The sequence below is a fragment of the Rhinolophus sinicus genome, chromosome 10, assembly GCF_057876585.1.
Source record: "Rhinolophus sinicus isolate RSI-liver-muscle chromosome 10, RSI-T2T, whole genome shotgun sequence".
Classification (NCBI taxonomy): Eukaryota; Metazoa; Chordata; class Mammalia; order Chiroptera; family Rhinolophidae; genus Rhinolophus; species Rhinolophus sinicus.
This window is the reverse complement of record NC_142510.1, coordinates 6983696-7001090: the sequence shown is the minus strand read 5'-3', so window position 1 is coordinate 7001090 and position 17395 is coordinate 6983696. Positions and strand designations below refer to the sequence as shown.

At 47.2% G+C, this 17395-nt stretch overlaps 1 protein-coding gene across 1 annotated transcript in view; it reads left to right on the top strand.

The window, feature by feature from the left end:
- The window catches only part of SNX29 (sorting nexin 29), a 426403-nt gene that overhangs the window by 408139 nt on the left and 869 nt on the right, over positions 1-17395 (top strand). The window lies entirely within an intron of this gene.

Below are 17395 nucleotides of genomic sequence, written 5' to 3'. Positions count from 1 at the left end.
ATATTCAATGCAATCCCCATCAAAATCCCAATGGCATATTTTAAAGAAATAGAACAAAAAAATCATTAGATTTGTTTGGAACCACAAAAGACCCCGAATAGCCAAAGCAATCTTAAGAAAAAAGAACAATGCTGGAGGTATCACACTCCCTGGCTTTAGCTTGTACTACAGGGCTACAATAATCAAAACAGCATGGTATTGGCAGAAAAACAGACATGTAGACCAATGGAACAGAACTGAGAACCCAGAAATAAAACCACATAAATATGGACAGATAATTTTTGACAAAGACGCTAAAATCATACAATGGAGGAAAGACAGCCTCTTCAATAAATGGTGCTGGGAGAATTGGATAGCCATGTGCAAAATAATGAAACTGGACTGCTATCTGTCACCATGTACCAAAATTAATTCAAAATGGATCAAAGACTTAAGCATAAGACCTGAAACAATAAACTGCATAGAAGAAAACATAGGTACTAAACTTATGGACCTTGGGTTCAAAGAGCATTTTATGAAGTTGACTCCAAAGGCAAGGAAGGGAAGTAAAAGCTAAAATAAATGAACGGGACTATATCAAACTTAAAAGCTTCTGCACAGCAAAAGAAACCATTGACAAAATAAAGAGGCCACCAACTGAATGGGAGAAGATTTTTGCAAACAGCGCCTCCGAGAAGGGGCTAATATACAAAATATACAAGGAACTCATGCAACTCAACAACAAAAAAACAAACAACCCAATTGAAAAATAGGCAGAGGACTTGAAGAGACATTTCTCCAAAGAGGATATACAAATGGCAAATCATCACTAATCATCAGAGAAATGCAAATAAAAACCACAATGAGATATCACCTCACCCCAGTCAGAATGGCTATCATCAACAAGACAAATAGTAACAAGTGTTGGAGAGGCTGTGGAGAAAAAGGAACCCTCATACACTGTGGTGGGAATGCAGACTGGTGCAGCCGCTATGGAAGGCAGTGTGGAGGTTCCTCAAAAAATTACGAATAGAATTACCATATGACCCAGCAATCCCTCTCCTGGGTATCTACCCAAAAAATCTGAAAACATTTATCCATAAAGACACGTGTGCTCCAATGTTCACTGCAGCTTTATTTACGGTGGCCAAGACATGGAAACAACCAAAATGTCCTTTGATAGATGAATGGATAAAGAAATTGTGGTTTATATACACAACGGAATACTATTCGGCGGTAAGAAAAGATGAAATAGGACCATTTGTGACAACATGGTTGGATCTTGAGATTATTATGCTAAGTGAAATAAGTCAGACAGAAAAAGCAGAGAACCGTATGATTTCACTGATATGTGGTATATAAACCTAAAACAACAAAAGAACAAGACAAACAAATGAGAAACAGAAACTCATAGACACAGACAATAGTTTAGTGGTTACCAGAGGGTAAGGGGGGTGGGAGATGAAGGTAAATGGGATCAAATATATGGTGATGGAAGGAGAACTGACTCTGGGTGGTGAATACACAATGTGAGATATAGATGATGTAATACAGAATTGTACACCTGAAATCTATGTAACTTTACTAACAAGTGTCGCCCCAATAAACTTTCATTAAAAATATATATATATATATATATATATATATATAAAGAAATAAGATCTTTATGTAGACAACTATCAATCTTTACTGAACAAGAGACTTATACAAATGGGGTGACGTACCATTTTAAAATGAGAAGACTCAATATTATAAAACTGTCAGTCAATTCCTCCCAAATTATTTTATATATTAAATGCAGCCCCAATTAATCAAAGTCCTAATCATATTTTTCACAGAATTTCACAAGCTTATTCTGAAATTCTAAAGAAGAGCCAGGACAATTTTAGGGGGGAAAAACAAAGGAAAGCTTCTCCCACCAGATACCACAAATGTGCTACAAAGCTACGTGATACACAAATACATCAATGAAAGAGAATACAGACCGGCAGAAGTGAAGGTTCAATATATGGTAATGGAGTTACTTTACATGAGTAGGGAAAGAAAGACTTTTCAATAACTTGTGTTGAGACAATTGGCTGTGCATTTAGAAGAAAATGTAAATTGGATCCCTACCTCAGATGACACGCAAAAATAAATTGTAGTCAAAGCCAAAACTATTAAAATATTACAATAAAATATGAGCAAATGTTTATGACTTTGGGGTTTTCAAGTACTTTACAAATAAAGTGTTTTTAAAGCCATAAAAGAGAAGACTGATAAATTTGACCATACAAGTCCTCAAATACATTGTTTTGTTATAATGTTAATGAGACGCTATAGGCACTTGACTCTTATTTATAGCAATCAGCTTATGGTAAAATTGGTTTCATTGGATGCAGTTTCACCACAGATCTAAGAACCTATCAACAACGTTAAGCAAGGACTTAATGTTCTAAAACGTTAAGGTTCAGCACAGCAAAATATTATAGAGACCAAGTTAAAAGGCAAGCAACATTCCAGAAGATATTTGTAATACATATAGTCACTATTATTTAGAATAGATGTATAGACATTTGGAAGGAGGAACCCTTTACACTGGTTACAATAAATCAGAAGGAAAACGCGCCATTCCCAGGAAAGGAAACACGAATACCCAGTGATCCTATGAAAAGATGTTCAACCTCATTAGCAATCGGAGAAATGCAACTTAAAACAACGAGGTAGGGCCGGCCCGGTGGCTCAGGCGGTTAGAGCTCCGTGCTCCTAACTCCGAAGGCTGCCGGTTCGATTCCCACATGGGCCAGTGGGCTCTCAACCACAAGGTTGCCAGTTCAATTCCTCGAGTCCCGCAAGGGATGGTGGGCTCTGCCCCCTGCAACTAAGATTGAACACGGCACCTTGAGCTGAGCTGCCTCCCGGATGGCTCAGTTGTTGGTTGGAGCGCGGGCTCTCAACCACAAGGTTGCCAGTTCAATTGCTCGACTCCCGTAAGGGATGGTGGGCAGCGCCCCCTGCAACTAAAATTGAACACGGCACCTTGAGCTGAGCTGCCGCTGAGCTCCTGGATGGCTCAGTTGGTTGGAGCCTGTCCTCTCAACCACAAGGTTGCCGGTTCGACTCCCGCAAGGGATGGTGGGCTGTGCCCCCTGCAACTAGCAACGGCAACTGGACCTGGAGCTGAGCTGCGCCCTCCACAACTAAGACTGAAAGAACAACAACTTGAAGCTGAACAGAACCCTCCACAACTAAGACTGAAAGGACAACAATTTGACCATTGTTCCCCAATAAAGTCCTGTTCCCCTTCCCCCAATAAAAAAAAATCTTTAAAAAAACAAAACAAAAAAACAACAACGAGGTAACAGTTTCCCCCGTTCAACTGCCAACAACGTAAGTATGATCGTGTACTTTCACACACTGCTGCTGATAAATTGCTAGAACCATTTTGCAGAATATTTTGGCAGCAAAATAGGCCCATATCCTAGGATGGAGCAATTCTGTATTTCATTGTCTCCTCCAGAAAAGCGTGTGCCCGTGTCAACAAGAAAGCTCGAACCAGTGTGTTCCCCGCATTGTGTAAAACAGCCAAATCAGAAGACCACCCAACTGCCAACAACTCGGTGAATGACACCAAAAACAACAGTTTCTGTGGATGTTAACACGTAGCGAAAGGTCTGGAAAGACACACTCCAAACCCATGACAGCTCACATCTAGAGGAGGAAAAGGAGGGGATTGCGGCTGTGGTCAGACAGGACGATAGTGTTATCAACAATCTTTTAAAAACATCCTGTTTGTTGAGAATGTGGTTCTCTAAAGGGAGTGAGACTCACTCATAGTTGGTCAATATATTTCTTTTTTTTTTTTTTTTTTTTGTCAGTATATTTCAAGTCTTGAAAAGAACCTTGAGAAATATCTGTCTGAGTCCTAAGAAAATGGGCAATGGATGTGAGCAGGAAATCACGCTCCCAGGTGTATCAGGTTGGATTTGCTTAACGTAAGTGACCTGATCTCAGGAGTAAAACGTTCTGTTTGTTCAAGTTCCTGGAGGTCAATTTAACGACCTAAGAAAGTAGCATTTCTTCTGGTCCCAAGTGACGCAGCCTGAATCCAGTGGAAAAAAATCAGAATGCCCGTGACCCAATCCCAGCTCCACCACATCTAAGCTGGCAATCTTTGGGCACACCATTTTACATCACCGCGTCCAGGATTTCTGTGTACAAAGAATGGGGTAACGTGGCCTGTCCTAGCCATCTTCTTGGGTCATTTTGAATCTTATACAAGATTAAGCAAAAGTGCTCTGAAAACTGTAAAAAACTATAAAGACACGCAACAATATGACTCTACTCAAAACACAAAAAATACCAGGATACAGTATGCACATGCTCATTGAGTGATTCAAAACTCATTTAAAATTGCTGTTTTCCCCCCAAATTTCTCATCAGTTCGATACCTCATACCACATTCTGAAATAAAGCCCAGATGAAATAGTTAAATAGTAAAAACAAAACCATAAATAAGACAAAAACCATCAAATAATATGGTTTCTCAACACAAAGGAAATATTTGATCACACAAAAATTTTAAACTTCTTCACATCAAGTAATATAAGCAAAAATAAAGAGGCAGGCAACAAACCTCAAAAGCAGTAAATACCACATTTAATGCAGAAAGATCATTCATAAACTGCTGTAAAAAACACAAATTCTCTAATAGAAAAATAGGCAATTTTCAGAATTATAAGCCCATAAACTCAAGAACCTCAGTGAAAATCAAGGAAAGGAAAATTAGAAACAAATGAGGTATCATTTTCGAATACCAAATTTAACAGTCTTAATGCTGTTAAAAATACATTTGATGTATCTTTTAGAGAAATGTTGTCCAAGGAAATATATGCAAGCCCCACATGTAATTTAGAACTTTCCAGCATCCATGTTAAAAAGTGAAAATAAACCAGTGACATTAACTTTCGTGTATTTATTTAACCCAGTATATTAAAAGTGTTATCTCAACTTGCTATATAATTATTAGCGAGATACTTTTTATTTTTTTGAGGGACACTAGTGCTTTGAAATTCAGTAGTTATGCATTTTCTACTTATACCACCTTAATCCAGATTTCTAATTTTTATTGGAAATATGTTTTCAATTTCATAAAATTTTCAGTTGAAACAGGAGATTCAAATACCCAAGGTTATTCCAAACATCCTTATAAGTTTTCCCCGGTTACTGAATTGGGTGTCAGGTTTTAGAATTGATTCTCAATTGAAATGAAACAAAACTCATATCCTCAGTTTCTCAGTCACACTAGCCACGCTGCACAGGTAAAAGCCACACGTGCCTGGTGGCTACCGGACTGGACAGTGCAGTTCTCGAATAAATCCACCGTCGAGATCAGCTCCGTGCCTGCCAGAGGCAGCTCGCAGCCCCCTGAAACCGGACTCAGTGGCTCTCAGATCTGTAGTCATGAAAATGTCAAGACTTACCTGTGCTGTCCTCCCGTCTCCTACGCAGGCCCCTTCTGCTCCTCCGAGGACGGAACCTCCTCGCACCCCGTTTCTGCTGTGCCTGTTTCCACAGGGCCCACAGGCCACTCCGTAATCGGCATATTCTGAGTTCTCAGGCTCTACCTAGTAAATAATGGGAATAGTAAGAATGATAATATAAAATCCTATTGAATGTCAACTGTAACAGAAACAAAAAAATTAAAAAGAAACAGCAGAATTTGCTGGTATTTATTAGGTACTTGCTTTACATCAACACTGTGCTCTTTACTGTAAATACAGTTAAATGGAACAAAAAAGAATAAAAAAAAGCAATAGGTTCCATCCATTGAGCAGACCAGGCCGTAGTGTCCGATGCTTTCCATTCTGCGTAAATAATCTGTACCCCTCCCGTTTCCAGACAGGAAAGAGGCTCAGAAAAGGAGAGCAGCATGTTAGGGTCACACAATTACCAAGTGGCAGAGCGCCTGACTGTTGGAATGGAAGTTAACGAGCCCCAAGCCCCTGCTCTCCCCCAGCTCTATGCTGTTCCCTGTTCTGTTTGTGTTGTGTCCCTTCCCCTGTGCCCTCTCATCTCTCCCTGTCACCAACGGGGCTCCCAACTCTCCTTGGGGGATTCGGGAGAACTGGGGGCCCATCCGGGACCCCCATCACTTCTTAGAATATCATTAGGCCAAGATGGCACAAAGCGGAAGGGGACCGACCACCTGTGGAACTTACTGTGTGTCAGGCCTGTGTGAAGCCCTTTGCGTAATAGAAGCCAGAAAATAAAATGCCGACCCCTGGACCAGGGCTGGGCCCCGACCTTCAGGGGACTCCAGCCTCCTCCACACCCTTCCTGGGGCCATGTGGCAGTGCTCAGGCAGCCACCGTCGCCAGCCACAAAGCGTCCCACTCCGGTGTGACCACAGAGAGCAGTGGCTCGGAAGGCCTGTGGCCTGGGTGCTGGGCCCTGTCCTGGCCAGCAGACCCCGGTCAGCCTGGTGCTGTGGTGGGACATTCCCAGAGCTGAGCTTCAGACAGAGTCAGGCAAGGACCCTGGCCCCACCAGCCAGGTGCTCCAGCTCCCTCCCATGTGAAAATGGAAACGTAGTAGTACCTGCCTCATAGTGTTGAGCGTAAGCAGTGCCCAGCCCAGAGCAGGTGTCCAGGAAGTTCTAGCAACGATCACCTGTGTGCTGGAGCTGCGATTCGCTGTGGCGAAATGTGTGTACCACCCGGCCCACTTTCAGTTAAGAAAGAAATGTGAGGCTGGCAGAAGGGGCTGGGTGGAAAGGTGTCAGTGGGTCTGGAACCCTAGAACCAGGATGCCTGGGTCGGGGCCTCGCTGTGGGCTCTCAGCCAGCGCCTTTGACATTACTGAACCTCAGTTTTCTCATCTGCAAAGTGGGAATAATGCGGCGACTATGTCCAGGGTTGATAAGAGCACTTCTCATGGGAAGGCAGGCAAGATGCTTAGTTTAGCACCGCACCTGGTCGTTAGTGAAGAGAGTTGTTACGAGGATGAAAGGAATGAGCTTTGCAAACGGTAACGTACTAATTCCCAGAGAACAATCCCCAGACCTACAGCACCAGGAGCGCCTGGGAGCAGGGCCTGTGCAGTTACACTGGGTCCTGGGCTCAGAAGGGCCCTTGCTTGGTGTCATGCTCTCACGTCTCCCATCTTGACCTTCTCCATTTGAGCAAGGGGCCCTGCAAAGTGCCAGGCCTGCCTGGGAGATGGTTAGAGTTGCAGACTCTCAGGCCCAGCTCCAGAGGGACTGAAGCAAAGACTCTGAGGGTGGGGACCAGCCATCTGTATTTAATAAGACTGATGCAGGCGACAGCTCAACACCCACTGCCGACAGGAGGCAAGCGGCACGGCACCCTCCGAGCTGTCCACATAAGCCTGTAGAATTTCTCCACTGGGGCAAAGCCCTGGGCCAGCCCTTGCGAGGGGACGGGACCAACTGGCCTGTGCTTCCTGCTTCCAGCTACGGCCTCCCCTCTGACGACACAGCTGTCCATCCAGAGGCAAATGTACTGCAAAGCTAAGGATGCCTCCCCTGCTTGCAAAAGCCCCTTCCATGACCCAGTATGTTCCCATTCCTTACCTATAGTTTTGAAATCTTTCCTTAAAGAGGCGAGAGGCGACCAAATCGTCTCGGCTCAGGCCTGAAACACGACCTACTGAGGTCTAGATAGGCAGGTGGGATTATCTGAGCGCTGCTGTCTCAGTTGCTAAGTAACGGTGACAGTGCTTCTCAGGCTTCCCCCCCCCCACCCCGCCCCTGCCCCCCTGCGGGTCTCCAGGAGGGTTTGTTAACACCCGGATGGCTGGGCCCCACCCTCACATCTGGGTCAGCAGGTCCAGGTGGGGCCTGAGAAGGTGCACTTCTAACTGTCCCAGGTGAGGCCGACCCTGCTGGTCCGGGGGCCACACCTGAGAACTGCCGCTCTTCTTCCCACCTACCCCCAATGCCCCAGTTTCATGTAGCTAAAGCTGCTCCCTGGCCCATCAAACACCCTTGATTTCTGCCTCCGAGGGGCTAGCCCTGCTTGTTCACCTCCTCCAGGAAGCCTCCCAGGCTGGGCTTGGGGCCCTTCTTTCAGTCTCATCAGCTGCCCCTAATTAGGGGCATGAAAAAATGGCCTTTACCTGGATTTGCCCGCCTCCACGCCTGATGAATAGGAGCCCCCCTCCCCTCTCCTTTCCCAGGCCCCCATCCCCCAGGACCCCTCCTGCCCCCACTAGGCCCTGCAGGCTGGGTCACACGAGTCCCTCCTCACGTTCCCCTAGGAGGACGGCCCCTTCATGGAGACTTCCCGAAAATTCACTGGAGAGGGAGGGCAATGCATGCTTTCACAGGTGCGGCTGGGCTGCGGAAGCTGGGGACTTGGGAATCTGCTTCTCCCAGGGTGAGTGACTACCTGGGAGGTGGCAGCTGCTCCCAGCACAGCAGTCTCCAGAGCCACTTCCTCATTAGGTCACAGCCAGCAGAGGGACAAAGGGACTGTGGGGACAGAGCCCCAGAGAGCAGTTTCCAGGCGCTTGGCCGCACGTGGAACGGTGCTGACTCGGGTAGTAGATGGCCGTCAGCTGTGGCTAATTGACCATCAGCTGTAACCAGTTAGCCAGCTGGCCCCTGACACAACTGCGCTGGTTGGTCAGGGAGTCGAGTGAATTGGTTGGTTTGGCAGGCAGAGAAGTGGACGCAGGTCGTGTGAACCCAGCCTCCAGTGAGACTTTAGTGGTGTGACTCCCCTACCTATGGCTCCGTGGCTGTTCCTTTTTGGCCTCACCCTCTCCTGTGTTCTTATGTGGGGAGCAGGACAGGCGGCCCCACAGGTCACCTCACACGACAAATGGCGCAGTGAGCAGGGTCTCCTGGCACGCACAACAGGGACGCAGGGGGCGAGGGTGGAGGAGGGAGTCGCTCTCCTTTCTGTACACGGTCCCTCTCTCCATGGACACAGCCCAACGGGTAGAGCCTGCGGTTTAAAAAGCAGGGACACCAGCTAGGGGCATCCAACACTTGGTCCCTTTCCCTCTCCCAGCCATGGTGGGTCCCTGCAGGGCTCACAGAGGCCATGCTTTCTCCTCCTGACAGTCCAGACTTCTGTCCCTCGCCATGCCTCTGCCCCTTCCTGCAGGCTCAGCTTTCTTCAGTAACCCCCTCTCCTCCCTGAACCCCAGCAGGGAGTTGTGTCCCGGGAGTTGAGGGGGGCCTCAGAGGCCTGGCCCAAAGCTGGGTCCCCAGGGACGGGCACGCTCATCTTAGAACCACGGGCAGAAGGGGAGCCGCTCACCTCTCTGGCTTCCAGAGACGTCCTCCGACGGGCTGGCTGGAGATCTGGAGGGAAACAGCCCTCTGTACCTGGGCTTTAAGGGGTCTGATTAATACAGCCCACAGCTGACGACCCTCGGGAAAACTTGCTGGCGCCTCAGGGCAGAACCTGGATCGCCAACCCCCCAGGCCCAACGAGTCACAGCTGCTGCTGGGGGTGGGGCCTGGGGTCCCCACCATATACACAGAGGGAAGTTTGGGGACTATATTCCGGACGGAGGCTGTTATGTGTGCATTTTCAGGCTTTTTATTATTACTGGGGGTCTGAGGGGTGCGGGGGTTCTTCTTTCCTCAGGTTTATTTAATGAGGAAAGGAGGGGAATGGTGCTTAGCTCTTAAAAGGGAGCAAAGCTTTATTACAAATCACCCCCTTCCAAAAGATCTCTCCCTCTGTTTATTCACGTCTTGCTCACCTACTATAGAGAATGTGGAACTTAGAGCAAATCGCAAAGTTCCAGGCCTGCTTCCACTGTGTGGCTTTGGGAAACTCTTGTCTCATCTGTAAGACGAGTGAATAGTAATATTCATCTATCTCAAGGGGCTGTAAGTATTAAATGAGATAATCCCTAATAGAGCTCATTAAATAGCAGCTATTTATTTTATTAAACATGTATCGAGCACCCTGGTATGTTTCAAATCCTTCACTAAGAACTGGAGATTAAAAAAAAAAAAATCCTAAGGTGAAATGGTCTTGGCTCTTAAGTAATTCAGTCTAACAGGAAGAGGGGTAATACATAATATTTCACAGTTTATTTTCAAAATGCTTCCCTATTTATTAATTCATTTTTGTGAAAGCCTCGGAGGTGGCTCTTACTGACGGATATTTCACAGATGAGGAAAGGAGGGTTCAGAGAGAAACAGCCGTGTGCTGGGGGAGCAGTGCTGTTTGTCCTCCCCCCCACCCCCCAAACGCCCACCCTTCCCTTCTGACACCAGCTGTGTGGGGTTTTCCCCCACCGAGCAACTCCCAGGCACAACAGCCAGGTGCCTACAATTCGATTCCGACATTCCTCAGCGTTAAGCCAGACCCCCCAGGAGAAAGGCTCCGTCCCACGAAACTGCCCCCCACTTCAGATGCCAATGTCTGGTAGCAGGTCCCCGGGTCACCCACAACTTCTGTCTGACTTGGCCACAAACTGGAGGCTCCCACTCCCCCCAGCCCCCACCTCGGATTTGGTGATTTGCAGGAACAGCTCACGGGATGCAAACAACGGCTGGTGGGTGGCACCAGGAATGAACGCTGCGCTTTGGAAGGCTGAGAGGGGCTGGACTGAGCGTGTAGGGGCCAGATACGTGGGACCCTGTGACCCCCACCGAGCTGGCTCTGCCGAGTGGGAGGGTTGCTGAGGACACTGGCGTCCTAGGCAGGCACACAGCTGTGTGACCTGGGGCCCTTCTCTCCCTGGCCGACCCTCCAATTCTCTTCTGAAAACACTGCAACCGTTCTGGGCTGCAAGGAAAAGAATGCGTGGCTAAAAGTGACCCAAATGACAAGGACATCTGTTATCTCACCGAGTGAGCAGCCTGGGGGAGGCAGGGGGTTCCAAAGTTGCTCCACTCAGCCCTTGATGGCAGCGTGGCTCTGGGACAGCCACTCTGCAAGTCTTGTGTTGTTTTGTTTTACCTTCCTCCTAGGGTTGCACGAACAGCAAAACTCATGGTGCCCCAAAGTAGGCAGGGCGGGCGGCGTTCTCTGAGGACATGTCTCTCTTTTAACCAAGGAGGAAAACCTTTCCCCAGACCCCAGCAGACTGCCCCTTACATCTCACTGGCATGTGTCCTGCCCAGACTCATCACCAGTGGAATCTAGACGGCTCTCCGAGGTCAGGGTACTGCCACCCTAGCCACTGTCCCCACAGTGGCTCCTCCCACTTCCTTGGATGACATGGTTCTCTCCTGCTACAGGACCTTCTAACATAACTGTCCCTATGTCTGGAGTGGTCTCCCCCAATCTGCCAACGCACCCTTCGTATCTCGATTAAGTTTCTCCAGGAGTTTCCTGAGCCTCTCTGTACACCTCATTTTCTTCCCCAGTAAAACGCACTCATGTTATTTAGTTATGATTCACTGTCTACAATTCTGTGGGGACACATGCCCAGCTGGGTTGCTCTTTGTTAGTCTGACTTGGGGTCTCATGCAGTTGCCCTCAGATGGTGGCTATGGCAGTTGTGACCCAGATGGCTTCACTCGTATGTCTCGTGCCTTGGAGGGGACAGCTGGAAGGTGGGACTTCTCTCCCTCCTCACGGGATCTTTTCATCCGATGACTTCTTCACCTGGTCACTGGATCCCAGGCACACAAATGTGGGAGATGCCAGTTCTTCTGAACGCTTGGGTCCAGAGCAGCCATGTTGTCACTTCTGCTATTTTTCACTTGGTTCAGATGAGTCACAGGGGGGTCTACGCAGGTCTGAACCCTGAGAGGCGTGACTCACTGGGCACTATCTCTGAACACTATCCATCATTTTAACAAGCAGCCAAAAGGGAATCCAGAGATGAAAAGTCATCCCTTCAATTCAAGGCCTCACAAGACATACTCAGCCAATGGAATTAATATGCTCAGGCCCCATTTCTTCTAACCCTCAACGATGTTCTGTCCCCCAAAGCCCATCTTACATAGGAAGACAACTAAAACCATTACTTAGCCTTTTCTTTATAAAGGCTCCACATCTAAAGTCTTTACTCCAAAGGAGCTAAGGCTTTGGGGAATCTCTTCCCGTCTAGGACCAAGCCTTTCGTCTGGGAAAACAAGAAGGTAGAACTAGATAAGGTTTCTTCTAGGGCAGGGTTTCCCCGATGATAGGGCCGGTACCACCAGACGGGCAGAAAATAATCTCTCATGACACACCGCGTAATTTTAGGTGGCACCCCTGCCCCGCACTAGAGAACACTGAGTCGCTTAGTGAGAAAGTTATCTCATCTCAAATTCTTTCTCAGTCTTTCTGCTTCCATCAAGGGGAAAGCCACAGTTGGGTGTTGGTATGTCTTTAACCGTCCAACATGTGGTGGAGTAATCGAGTGAGACTAGCTGCTGTAACAAACAACTGCCAAACTCTTACTGTCGTAACTCAATCCAGGCTTATTTCTTGCTCACTTCTTGCCCTACCCAGTCATTCAGGAGCTCAGCCTCCATCCGTCTGCCGTAGTTCCACCCAACTCCAGGCCTTGGGGTCTCCCTTATCGCTCTGCATCCAGCTGGAAGGCAGAGGGAGAACGGGAGCATGGAGGATTCCTTGAGAGGGTTTCAGAGCTGGGCCCAGAAATGGCATGTGTCACTTCCTTCCACATTCTCTTGGCCAAAACTACCACAGGGCCTCCCTTAGAAACGAGAGGGCTGGGAGGAGAGAGAGAGAGAAAACATTGCTACTGGTGAACCATTGGCCAGTCACTGCCACACTTGTCAGTCTTTAGAGCAAGAGCATTCTGGAAACCACAATGCCTCAGCAGGCTTCAGTCCCAGTGTCTGGTTTTCAGAGTGGCTGTCTCCGTAACCTTGTCTTTATGGTAAGCAATCCTGGCTTGCCATTTCAGTCGGTGAGGTCAAATTTCCTTCGTAAATAAGTACCTTTTTTTTTTTTTTAAAGGGAGTCAGTGTGGCAAAAGGTGTAAAGATATGTGAATGCCTGACATTTGGGAAACGCTGATCTATGGCAATGCTGTGTGGAACTGTCTGCAAGGATTGAAATGTTGTATTCTGTGCTGTCTGATATGGTCGCCACTGGCCACAGGTGGCTATTGAGCACTTGCAGTGTGGCTCGTGTGACTGAGGAACTCTATTTTTAATTTAATTTTATCGTATAAGACACTGTGCATCTAGGGTGAGAACCATGATTGACAATGAATGTCTGGAACGTGTCTCTGGGAGAATTCAGAGGGCGATAGTGCTGTGATAGATTATTAATGTCTGGCACGGGTAAGAGGTGGGGAGGTGATGGTGAGAGCGCCATATATTGGTTATTGTTACACTAGATTTTCTTATAGGATCTTTCTAGCATTAACATCCCAGGATTATATAGTCTTCCTTAAAACTTCCGTAGAATTTAGTGGAAATGTTTGTCTCTGGTCTCCAAGCTCCTTTTAAAACCTCCTGCCCTCTGCTCCTTTCCTGATAAAAGTAGAGACTATTGAGTAGAGATATTAAATTGAAGGTATTTACCCATATCTGCATGCATTTGCCCCGAAACTAATGATTTCAGGCTTGTGAGATGTGAGTCACCATTTCTTTTTCTCAAGAAAGACACTGAAGAGCCACCTCTTCAGAAGCAGGGGGTCATTACCAGTGGAAGAGGGAAGGACCCCTTCTGTTTAATGTGTGGCTAAAAGTGGGATGCTGGAAATAACCATTCGTCATGTGACCTCAGAGGTGGGACACGCTGTCACGAGGCTTCAGCTGTCTTGGCTTCAGGAGTCCACAGGTTCCACTGTGGAGGAAGGAGGTAGGGCACGGAGCAGCACTCTCCCCAGAGAAGCCAAATGTCAGGAAGGCTGGAGCTGGCCGACGGCGTGGCAGGACGGGTCACGGGGCTGACCCGGGCTGCCGTTCCAGACAGCTTCATAATTACACGATCTATTTTTCAACTAACCAGTAACCTTTTGATCTTCTCATTTGGGAGCTTGTGTGTGTGTTTTAGATGCATCTTTTATCTCTGCCTGATACCCTAACCGTCATTTTCTTTTCTTCTCTGGTATTTGTCATTTAGACCACAGCCCTGGGTCATCAAGGCCAACATGGTTTCTCTTTCTTTCTGCTTTTTCCTATAATTGAAGTACCTTGAATAAGCCCCATCACCTCTCTGACCCCGTCTCCCATTTGTGAAATGAAATATTTTGATTGTATCATAGGACTTAGTGACATATAACTCTTGACTCAGCTCACCATGTTTCTGTCACCTCCTGTTGCACTGCCTTTGTCTCCTGCCATAGTTAGGGCTGTGGTCCTAACATTCCAAAATAGCATCCCAGCACGGTCAGTTTCCCAGTAAGGGCTCTCTCACTGGTTTGCAGATGGCTGCCTTCTCATTGTGTCCTCAGGTGGGGGAGAGAGAGAGAGAGAGAGAGAGAGAGAGAGAGAGAGAGACTCCACCATCATGACCTCATCTACACCTAATCACCCCCCAAAGGCCCCACATCCAAATACCATCACATTTGGGGGGTAGGGTGGATTTGGGGGCGTGGATACAAACATGCAGTCCATAGCACAACACTAAGGATTTTCTTTCCATAACCAGACATCTCTTGAAACTCAATAGCCGGATTAATTGATCCAGCTCCCCTCAGATGAAAGATGTCAACAGAGAGAAATAGTATGACAATATCAAATAGCATATCATTAACCAGAGCATCGATTCATAAGTTGTAAATGGAATAGATTTTGAAAAATATGAGTGTCCATTCTGTTTGGCAGAATAAAAGCCATGCAAGTGGCAACCTCATGACATAATAAAAGTCCCTGGGATTGTCACCTTTTTAATGCTCAAGAAGGGCAGGGAGGCTACCTGGCAATGGTTGCATCATGACAGGAGGGTGTGATCAGACGTACGAGCCAGTGGGCTTTAGTTACCAGCGAGTCCAGCTCACCTGTCCACTGTTCTAGCCCTGGACCTGGAAGAGGGCCTGGTGAGCAGTAGTTGCTCAGTACATATTTGCAGAACTGAAGGTGCATCTATGAGGTGCTGGCTCACACCTCCAAAAGGACAGGATGAGGCTGTCCCCTCATCAGTCACCATGAGAATTTGCAGAATGGAGACATAAATGAGCGAAATGCAGGGGGGGGGGCTTCGGGGTAACTGGCAGGACACCAGCCTCACTTTTGGGAACTGGGGCATGTGGAACTGGGGGGAGGAGATGGAGCTGTAAGCAAAGCAAGGTCTTGCTTGGTCGGCCACGTCAGGGAGGTGGGGGGCGGTCAGAGCTCAGAGAGAAGGCTGGGAACGCAGGGGGATTGGGGACGGGCCCAAAGACAAAGGTCAAGAAGCCAACATCATTAGAGCCACAGAACACACCTCCTCAGCCATCTGATGGCACATGGCCTCCTTCTGACAGATTTCCTGGAATGGAAGGATGTGAAACCAGAAGCACTGTTGCCAGACTGACATTCTCTGACTCTAATTAACTTTGTTAAAAATCTTTACCTCTCCAAAGCTCAGTGGAATCCTGCCACTGGGGAACTCAAATTATTCCCCTGCTTTCCACCCTCCCTCCCCCGCCTTTTCAAGCAAGAGCATATTGTGAAATTTATCAGTATCAACTAATACTTGCATCCACTCTAATCCTTTAGACATTGAACCGTTTTCCTTCCTGCTGCGTTTGATTTTGAGACAATAAATGGGATTCAGGGGCACATGATTGCACTGCTGGTTTAGTCTGAATTTCTGATGCTTGGCAAAATTCATCCCAGTGTAAACAATTAGCTTCAGAGCCCTGTGAGAACCCACCTGGAGCCCAGGTCGGCAAGGTGTGTAGGACAGCGAGACGCAGAGATGAGTTTCTAATTTCTGCTTCCCCAGAATCTGGCGTTATCACCTTCAGAAAAGCCCATCATGCACCAAAAGGGTGTTACAATTATCGGCCCTGTTGGGGAGATGGTGCTGAACTGTCTACACAACATCAAAAAGCTTGTTTTCTTCAATGATGATTAGAGCATCTCTGTGGGAAAGCCAGTTCATAAAGCCGCTCCCTATGAAATCGCTTCATCCACACAAACAAGCCGGACGGGGTACCGCGACCGGGAGGGCAGAGACCACCGCTAATTACACGTGACATCAGCATTTATACTCCACTGGCCAATTACGTTAGGAGAAGTAAATAAAGCGAATGAAATTTCCTTTTCATCAGCCAGGAGCTGCAGAGTCTCCATAGGTGTGTGAGGTCGGCCCAGAAACCCTTTTTCTGGAGATTTTCTGGGGAATGTGTAACTTTATTGCTAGAATTCCTGGTGTGTGTGTGTGTGTGGGGGGGAATCTACTTAACTCAATTGAATAGTTAAATACTAGGCTGGTGCAAAAGTAATTGCGGATTTTGCAATTATTTTTAACCTTTTAAACTGCAATTACTTTTGCACCAACCTAAATAAAATTTGGTTCCATTTGTCAGAGGAGACAAAATTTTAGGATGGAAAGCATTTGCTTTCCAGTCTGAGTCTGAGACGAACAGAGGGACCCCCATGTTGGATGGGGGACAAACTGGGGTCTTGCTGGGTAACATAGACGACACTGTGCAGCCAAGGGGGTATGTGTGCTGTTTCCACCCCTTCCACTGCAGGAGGCTGGAGGCTGGCCCCAATGCCAGACCCTAACAGACCACTTGGAAGCTTGGTACAGTGTAGGAGTCATGGGTTTTGGAAGCACATGCCTTGGGTTTGAATCCCAGCTCTGCCACTTACGAGCTGTGTGATCTTGGGCAAGTTCCTTAACTTCTCTGTGCCTCAGTGTCCTCGTCTGTAAAATAGGGAGAATAAAATTGCCTTGCGTGGGTTGTTTTCTGCATTCTGTGAGTTCACACACGGGAAGTGATCAGAAGAGTGGCTGGCCATTTAGCTGACTTCCCCATATCTCAGCTGCCCCCTCCCTTACTGACCAGGAGGCAGTTTCTTTTTCCCTTGCGAGGCTGAATTATAAAAATACCAACTGCTGATCTGCTATTTGTTGAACCCGCCTTCTCTCTTCCCTTTCCCTGGTGCCACACTCACTCTCAGGGCCTTTTGTAATTATAACCAATGATGTTATCCTAGGAATTCAGGAATATAAATCTCTCTCTCTCTCTCTCTCTCTCTCTCTCTCTCTCTATATATATATATATATATATATATATATATATATATATATATATATGCACACACACACGTATATATAATCATATATATATGATTTTTTATTGGGGAAGGGGAACAGGACTTTATTGGGGAACAGTGTGTATTTCCAGGACTTTTTCTTGGGGAACAGTAGTGTGTTTTTCCCAGGACCCATCAGCTCCATCCAAGTCAAGTTGTTGTTCTTTCAATCTTAGTTGTGGAGGGCGCAGCTCAGCTCCAGGTCCAGTTGCCAATGCTAGTTTCAGGGGCCACAGCCCACCATCCCTTGTGGTAGTCCAACCGGCAACCTTGTGGTTGAGA